Raw genomic sequence first — 9529 nt, forward strand, 5'->3', positions numbered from 1 at the left:
TTTCACTTCTAGGTTCATTCCTTCTATACTTAATTGGCTGAGAGTTACTATTATGAAAGGGTGTAGAATTTTAACAGGTGGTTCTTTCTGCATCTGTTGAGGTGATGCTATGATTTCTATCCTTTATTCTGTAAATGCAGTGTATAGCATTTATTGAGATTTGTATGATGAACCATCCTTATATCCCAGGGGTTCATGTTACATGATCTCAATGTAGATTCTTTGAATGTGCTTTTGAATTTGGTTTTCCAATATTCTTCAGAAAATCTGCATGTACATTTCTTAGGGATATTGTTGTGTTATTATTCTTTCTTGTATTGGCCTCACCAGCTAGTATGTCAGAGTATGGTTGGGCTCATGAGGCTTTTGACAGAATTCTCATCTTCAGTTTTCAGGAAGTGTCATCATTAATTTTTGTTGAGTAGAATTCATTAATTCTAATAAATGTTCAGTAGAATGCACTAATGAAGCTGCCTAGTCCTGAGCTTTCATGTGTATGTGTAAGGGTGGGTGTCGAATTTTCATTATGGACTCAATTTCCTTACTAGATTTAAATCTAATCATATGTTCTTTTTTCTTCTTCTTCTTCATGATTGCGGTCTTGGTGGATTTTATGTTTATATCACTATATCATTTTTTTAAGGCTATTAAATCTTTTGGCATTTTTAAAATTCATATTGGGCTTCCCTGGTAGCTCAGCTGGTAAAGAATCCACTGCAATGCGGGAGACCTCGATTTGTTCAATTCCTGGGACTGGATGATCCCCTGGAGAAGGGATAGGCTACCCCCTCCAGGATTCTTGGTCTTCCCTAGTGGCTCAGACAGTAAAGAGTCCACCTGCAATGTGGGAGACCTGAGTTTGATCCCTGGGTATGGCAGATCCCCTGGAGGAGAGCATGGCAATGTACCCCAGTATTTGTGACTGAAGTATCCCCAAGGACAGAGGAACCTGGTGGGCTGCAGTCCATGTTGACATAAAGATTTGGACACGGCTGACTGACAAAGCATGCACACATTGTTCATCTCACTCTACTATGGTCTTTGTACTTATGCATTATCAGTTGTATTGCTTCTTCTTTCATTTCTGATTTTATTTATTCACATTATCTCTCTTATTAGTCAATCTAGCTGAGAGTTTATCAATTTTGCTTATGAGAAACAAAATATTTTGCTTCACTGAATTTTTTATTGATTTTCTGTATTTGTAGTCTGTAAAAATGTTTGCATGCTCAGTCATATCTGACTCTTTCAACCCAGTGGACTGTAGCCCACCAGACTCCTTTGAATTTTTCAGGCAAGAATACTGGAGTGGGTTGCCATTTTCTACTCCAGGGGATCTTCCTAATCCTGGGATCGAACTTGTGTCTCTTGAGTCTTCTGAATTGGCAGGTGGACTCTACCACAGAGCCACCTGGGAAACCCTAGAACAAAGTGTACCATGAAGGAAATGTGTATGGTATAAGACAGAGGAATGACAGGATAACCTACTTAAATGAAGAAATAAGAGAAAAGAGAAAACCTATCTTAGGAGGAAACATTTACGCCATGATCTGAGGGCTAAGCAGCTATCCACAATCAGAAAAGTGAAAGTGTTAGTCACTCAGTTGTGTCCCATTCTTTGGGACCCCATGGACTCCTATGTCCAGCCAGGCTCCTCTGTCCATGGAATTCTCCAGGCAATAATACTGGAGTTGGTTGTCACGCCCTCCTCCAGGGGATTATCTGTATGTCTTCTTTGAATACACACTTGTCCAAAATACAACCTGGAGAAGACCAACTGTACTCCTTCTGGACATTTGAAAATGCCTAATGGAGCTTTCAGGAATTGAAAATAGGATTCCTTACAATTTCTTCAATCTCCTGGATATGCTTTAGCCATGGTCAGGATGTTTTCACATTGGACTGAAGCCTTCCCTTGCAGACAGGCTACTTCATCTTCTGTGGCTAAGTCCTTTTGGAAAAAATAAAACCTGTCTGGGGAATTCCTCTCAAATTTCATAATGATCCAGGAACCTATTTACTGTTCGATTACTTTGACTAGTTTTACAACACTTTCACTGCACTCAACCCCCTCAGTCCTCTGATTTAATCAAACACACGAATGACATTTATTAAGATTCAGTTGGCAAAATTTGTTGAGTCCCTCCAATTGCCTTTGCCAAAATCATTGCCATTGATCTTATTGAATAACAGATTCACCCGTTTTGGAACACATAATCTCTTGCCATTTGAGATTGTCAAATGATAGCCACTTGTCTCTTGCCACTTTTGACCCACAACTGATAAAAGGAGAGGTGCTGTGATATTTCAACACATCTTGCAAACTGGAGATTTCCTCTATTGGAAGAAACACTTCCAGAAGGACCCTCTTCAATGCTGCTGAAAAGCTCCTATCAATGACTGCTAACCAACCCTTGTGCCACCAAGCTCCAGGAAACAGTCTCTTGGATTTGCATGGCACACCTAAAGAAAGAACCAATCCTGACTGAACTTGCACATCATCTGGTGATCTGAAAGTAAAGATTTTCTGAAATTGAAGAAGACGATATCTGATAAGATAGCTTTCCCAAGATATTCAGATTAGGTCTGCTGAAAGTGTATCTGACAAACCTCTGATGGTAGCACAATGCTTAAGATTGTCTCCAATGACTATGATCTTCATAACATGAACTTTAGATAAAAAGTACCTGAGAGTTCTCCCTCTTACTTCTTCTTGTTACTCTAATGTGTCTTCATTATGCTTGAAAACTGTGGACTTTCACTCTAACATGGGATACTACACCCAGGGAAGGTCCTTCCTGCGCTGGGATTTGGGGCTAAAAGTTGTTGAAAATGGAAAAATCTGGCTCTTGATCAGTTATGATTTCAGAGAAAGATCTCGATCAAAGGGGAGAAGTATAAAAATTAATAAAGAGAAACTTCAGGTAAAATAGAGTCGGGAGGCCAGAAGGAGAGGTCTCAGAAATTATAGGAGAGCACTACAGGATGAAGAAAGACTTCATCTTCTTGCCTGGCAAGATCTCAGCCAATGAGAGACTGCCAGGATTCAGCAAATGAAAAGCCACCACCCTTCAAACCCTCAGCCTCTCGTGCTCACATTGCTTAGTGTAGCCTTCTTAACCTTTCTTTCTTTAAGAGAGAGTTATCTTCCCCCTGTCAGGGAGACTTGCATGTGGCTCACCATGGTTGCAGACCCTGAATGGCAATTCTTTTAGATCTAGAATAAACTCATTTTTGTTGGAGCAATATCTAACAATCTGTTTTAGGTCACAATCTTAACACTAGTCTGGATAAATCTACACTAGTTTAGTGTCCTCTCAGTACTAGTATTCTAGGTCTGGCAGCCTTCCTTTGTCTCTGTGAAGGAAAGCAAAAACAAAACAAACAAAAATCATAGTAAGTTTGCTTGAGTGTGTCTTAAAATCATGCAGGTTTTCCTCTTGCCTAAAGTTACAAAATATACGTGATGCACATAGAAGGAACACCAGAGGTGGGGAAAGAAGCATGGAATTTTGAGAGAATACTGATAGAATGACCATAAAAGGCTATGAATCTCCCCAACCAAGGATGAAGAATGGAAAGTGGGTCCTCTCCTCACATCCACTCAAGCAAGCAAGAAGGTATTCAGTCCCCCTCACTAGAGCTCCAAGTGTGCCCCCTCTCCACCATGAACCAGAAGGTATTCAGACATGGTGGCAGGAACCCCAGGGCCAGGTGTATTTGCCCCACCCTACAGCTTGAGCCCCAACTAGAACACACCCCTACCACTTTAGACCTCACCATCACCATGGTAGCCATTGTCAGGTCTGCATCCGGTTTTCCCAGGAGTTGCCACAGGCCTCTCCAAGAGTCTAAGATTAAAGCCAGAAAGCCCTTGGCCCTTACCCACGAACCTCCAAGAAAGAGGCTCTTGCCTCCATCCCAAGCCCCCCTCCCCCACTTCCAAATTCAGAGCTGAAAAAATTCCCTCTTATCTCTGAGAAATGAGAGCAAGGGTGGCCTTATGAGTGCAGCAGGCGAGGCCACCCGCATGGAGCTGGCTGAGTCTGTCTCCCATTAAGTTGGGCAGAAACACCTGGTGCCGGGAGCCAGCGAGGGAAATCCTACCCGTGGCAAAGGTCAATTGGGGAAGAGGCCTGACGGGCAAAGGCTAATCAGGACTTGAGGAACCCCCTGGATTTAACCAAGCATCTACCCCAAAGAAAACCGGAGTCTGACTGCCTTACTATCTTACGTCTCTTACCAAGTCCTCTAATACTTACGGGGGCTTCCCCCCAACCACCTTTCTCTGAAAACATTAATTCAGAGCTGTAGTTAAAAAGTTCTGCTCGGCTTAATAGGAGTGTTTTAATCCAAGCCCCTCTGATAGCTTTCTAAATTGCCTGACAAGTTTGTCCGGACTCTTACAACTACGAATGTGACTGTTTACAGCCTCTCAGCCATGCAAGGACAGAAAGCCTAATATTCTAAAATACAGGAATTTGTTGAAGAAGTTAAAATCATTAGAATAGTACTAAAAATATTTCATTGTTGAATCAATGCTTGCTGCAAAGTTTCCATATTTTCTATTGTATCCTTGGAAATATATTAATCACATATAGAGAAAATAAGTAGTAGCCTTTGATTTAACCACATCAGATCTTAAGTTAATAAATTCCTTTCTTGTAACTCACTACACCCTTGCCTTATAGGAATGTAACCTTGTCATGTGTCTTTGGAGAATAGTGCCTGACTTTAGGAAAATCACCTTGAAAGAATATAAGCCTTTTTCTAGCTGACTAACCTTTGTTAGGAGAGAGGGCCATAAACTGTTAGCAGGCCTCCTGGCCAGAAGATGATGTAAACCACCTAAAACTTTTGTATATCATGAGACATACAAAAATAAGCCCTGATCCTGATAAGGGTCAAAATTGCTGACCCCGCGTAATTTTGGCGTGACTCTATACCTCCCTTTCTCTATTTTTTATGTGCACAAATTAGGGTGTAAAAGCAGCACTGGAAAATAAAGTTTTGGGCCTTGCTCACTGAAGCTTGGTGTCCCCGTGTCGTTTTTTCTCTTTTTCCATCCTTTTCTCTATTCTCCTTTTTCTGGTTGAGATCCTTGGAGCACTGGGCCCTCTGCATTTATTTATCTGCCTGGGCTTCTAAGACCCACTCGAGGGGGTGCCCTGGTGGAGTGCCTCCAGTGATTCGAGAGGGCACCTGTGGCCTACGTAAATAGAGCAAACCCCGTGCTGGGGTTTTATTGGTTTCCTGTGGAAACCAAGGAATTATCAGCCTCTCTCTCTCTCTCTCTCTCTCTCTCTCTCGCTGACGCCGACACTGTTCATCCCGAGGATACCCTGGGTCTATATCGAGGCAGGTCCCCAATAACCTGGCATCTTTGGGAGGTGTAGTTCCACCCCTAGCCCTAGATGAGGGCAACACAGAGGGGATGTGATCCACAAGGCCACTGCTGCTAGTGCCAAGGGAAAGGTGCCCATGAAGATCATCGCTAAGAGTGTGTGAGTCTTACTCAAGTGGTTGAGCGTGAAGAATGTGTATGGCTTCATCAGTAGGCAGGATTCCCAGGAAGATGTGTTCATTCACCAGACAGCCATCACTTGGAACAACCCTGGCAAGTACCAACTCATTGTGGGTGACGGCAAGAGGGTGGAGTTAGACATGATGCTGGGCAAGCAGTGCACAGAGGCCACAAACATAACCAGGCTAGCAGGTTAGCCTCAGTGAAAGGAAGCTTCTACACTGCCATCTGACCCCAATATCAATGGGGCTTCTACATCCACCGCTGTGTGCCACCACAAGGCAGTTCCAAGGGCACCAAGGACAATGTTGATGAACGGGAGGGAAGCAGTGAAGGATTCATCACTGCCCAGGATGTCAGAAGCCATCTGCTTGGGCACCCCCAAGACCAAAGACTGAGGCGCTTCCCACCCTTTTGCATGGCCCCAGCTGTCACCAGCCACCCATCGGTTCCAGCTATAACCTGTGGCCCCCCAATATGACCACCTGCCTGGGTCTGCCCCCACCTCAAGGCTGGAAGGCCATCTTTGGCAAGTCTGAGCCCAGCTACCTTCTGAGTGACCCTAGGGTCCTGGACAGCACTCCTGGTCCAAAATGGTCACCAGGCATCTCTGAGGAGCTGGAGACAGAGCACAGGGAGAGTGGATGCAAGCCAGCAGCAATTCACAACAGACAACCCCTCCAGGACATTGATAATGCCACTCAAATAACCTGTATTGCCACTTGCACCAAGGGCCAAGGGCCAGGACCCCTAGGGAGGAGAGGGCAAGATCAAGAAGAGCCCCACTGAAATACCTGCTTCTGTCACTGTGGCCAAGAAACAAGTTTTTCAGGAGAAACTCTTGGTCATGGATGCGCCCTCTGCCGCCTGGACTGAGTAACAGTTTGGCTCCCTCACCAGTGACTCCTTAGCCTGGGCTACAGGTGATGTCCCCTTGAGGAAATGATGCACTTTGTTGCAGCTCAGTCCAAACATCCACCTTGACTGTTAGATTTGGGCCCTGAAAAATATACATGCTCTTTATCCAAGGTGTGAAGATAAATTATAAGATCTGTGTACTTCTCAATTCCTTCATACCATCTGCTTTAGTAGTTTCTGTACACACATACCCACATACAAACACACTCACACACACTTCTGAATGTAATCTTTTTAAAGATCTGGTCAAAACCACAGCTATTATTCTGCAACCCCAGGTGAATTAGGTGAAGTAAATTTGAAAACTGGTTGTTGTTGTTTTTTTTTTTTTTTACTATTTTTTAATACAAAAACGAAGATTACCTCATACTGAAGGTGATCTGACATTGCTGTTGTGATATTACTCACCTGAATGGTCATTTTCTCAATAAAATCTTTCCTGTTGCTTTCATCTGTTATCACTGTTGTCTGACGTTTTTTAAAGCCTACTAGCCTATAATTTTACTGAGACCTTCCTTTCAATCTTTTCTTAGAATGAGTTTTAGCAGTGATCATAAACATTGATCTCTTTACAGTGAATTTAAGACTAATTCTGGACTTGCAGGTTGAAAGTCTAAGGGTATTCCAAAGCGTAAGAATACACAACACAGAAGTACCCCCAAATTCATTTGTTTTCATCTTCTTCCCCCTGCACTGGAAATGTAGCAATAAATTCCTAGTGTGTGCACTGATACCCACACTTACTGATTATATAGTACGTTATGAGGCAAAAAGAAGAAAACAGCAAAACATCATGGCAAGTAAAAAACGTGTCTCTCTGCAAGTAGAATTCACCTCTTTTGTATTCTCATTCTTTTAATGGGCTCAATTTAATACAATTTAAGTAAATAAATAAAGTGAGCATGAGGGGATGGGGTGATGAAAAATGGAGAGATGTTCATCAAAGGGTACAAAATTTCAGTTGTAGATGAGTGAGTTCCGAAGACCTAATGTACAGTATTGCCTTTCTCTGGGATTGGAATGAAGACTGACCTTTTCCAGTCCTGTGGCCACTGCTGAGTTTTCCAAATTTGCTGGCATATTGAGTGCAGCACTTTCAAAGCATCAACTTTCACGATTTGAAACAGCTCAATTGGAATTCCATCACATCCACTAGCTTTGTTCGTAGTAATGCTCTCTAAGGCCCTTACTTACACATTCCAAGATGTCTGGCTCCAGGTGAGTGATCACGCCATCGTGATTATCTTGATAGTGAAGATATTTTTTTGTAAGCTCTTCTGAGTATTCTGGCCACCTCTTAATACCTTCTGCTTCTGTTAGGTCCATACCATTTCTGTCCTTTATTGAGCCCAGCTTTGAATGAAATGTTTCCTTGATATCTCTAATTTTCTTGAAGAGATCTCTTGTTTTTCCTATTCTGTTGCTTTCCTCTATTTCATTGCACTGATCGCTGAGGAAAGCTTTCTTATCTCTCCTTGCTGTTCTTTGGAACTCTGCATTCAGATGCTTATATCTTTCCTTTTCTCCTTTGCTTTTCACTTCTCTTCTCTTCACAGCTATTTGTAAGGCCTGCTCAGTCTGCCATTTGCTTTTTTGCATTTCTTTTCCATGGCGATGGTCTTACTTATATGCAGAGTACATCATGAGGAACGCTGGGCTGGAAGAAGCACAAGCTGGAATCAAGATTGCCGGGAGAAATATCAATAATCTCAGATATGCAGATGACACTACCCTTATGGCAGAAAGTGAAGAGGAACTCAAAAGCCTCTTGATGAAATTGAAAGCGGAGAGTGAAAAGGTTGGCTTGAAGCTCAACATTCAGAAAACAAAGATCATGGCATCTGGTCGCATCACTTCATGGGAAATAGATGGAAAAACAGTGGAAACAGTGTCAGACTTTATTTTTTGGGGCTCCAAAATCACTGCGGATGCTGATTGCAGCCATGAAATTAAAAGACGCTTGCTCCTTGGAAGGAAAGTTATGACTAAACTTGATAATATATTAAAAAGCAGAGACATTACTTTTCCAACAAAGGTCCGTCTAGTCAAGGCTATGGTTTTTCCCGTGGTCATGTATGGATGTGAGAGTTGGACTGTGAAGAAAGCTGATCGCCGAAGAATCGATGCTTTTGAACTGTGGTGTTGGAGAAGACTCTTGAGAGTCCCTTGTACCGCAAGGAGATCCAACCAGTCCATTCTAAGGGAGATCCTGGGTGTTCATTGGAAGGACTGATGCTGAAGCTGAAACTGCAATACTTTGGCCACCTCATGCGACAAGTTAACACACTGGAAAATACTCTGATGCTGGGAAGGATTGGGGCCTGGAGGAGAAGGGGACGACAGAGAATAAGATGGCTGGATGGCATCACCGACTCTGTGGACATAAGTTTGACTGTACTCCGGGAGTTGATGATGGACAGGGAGGCCTGGCGTGCTGTGATTCATGGGGTCGCAAAGAGTCGGACACGACTGAGCGACTGAACTGAACTGAACTGAATGTACAACATGGAGACTATAGTTAAGAGTAGGTTATTGTATACTTGAAAGTTGCTATGAGAGTAGAGCATGAACATTCTCACCGTGACAACAAAAACAAAGTGCTAATTATGTGAGGTGAGTTTAGTTCATATCAGTCGCTCAGTCGCGTCTGACTCTTTGCAACCCCATGGACCAAAGCACACCAGGCTTCTCCGTCCATCACCAACTCCTGGAGTTTACCCAAACTCATGTCCATTGGTGATGCCATCCAACCATCTCATCCTCTGTCATCCCCTTCTCCTCCTGTTCTCAATCTTTCCTAGCATCAGGGTCTTTTCAAATGAGTCAGCTCTTCATATCAGGTGGCCAAAGTACTGGATTTTCAGCTTTGACATCAGTCATTCCAATGAAAGCTCAGGACTGATCTCCTTTAGGATGGGCTGGTTGGATCTCCTTGCAATCCAAGCACTTCTCAAGAGTCTTATCCAACACCACAGTTCAAAAGCATCAATTCTTTGGCGCTTAGCTTTCTTTATAGTCCAACTCTCACATCCATACATGACTACTGGAAAAATCATAGCCTTGACTAGACGGACCTCTGTTGACAAA

The 9529-nt window shown here is 43.0% G+C and overlaps 1 pseudogene; it reads left to right on the forward strand.

Annotated features, from left to right (window-relative positions):
* The first annotated feature begins 3574 nt into the window (after positions 1-3574).
* On the forward strand, positions 3575-6005 carry LOC148773275 (Y-box-binding protein 1-like; annotated as a pseudogene).
* Positions 6006-9529: the final 3524 nt, after the last annotated feature.

Source organism: Moschus berezovskii, chromosome X (assembly GCF_049115385.1).
Source record: "Moschus berezovskii isolate FMDL1 chromosome X, NW_MosBer_1.0, whole genome shotgun sequence".
NCBI classification, from domain to species: Eukaryota; Metazoa; Chordata; class Mammalia; order Artiodactyla; family Moschidae; genus Moschus; species Moschus berezovskii.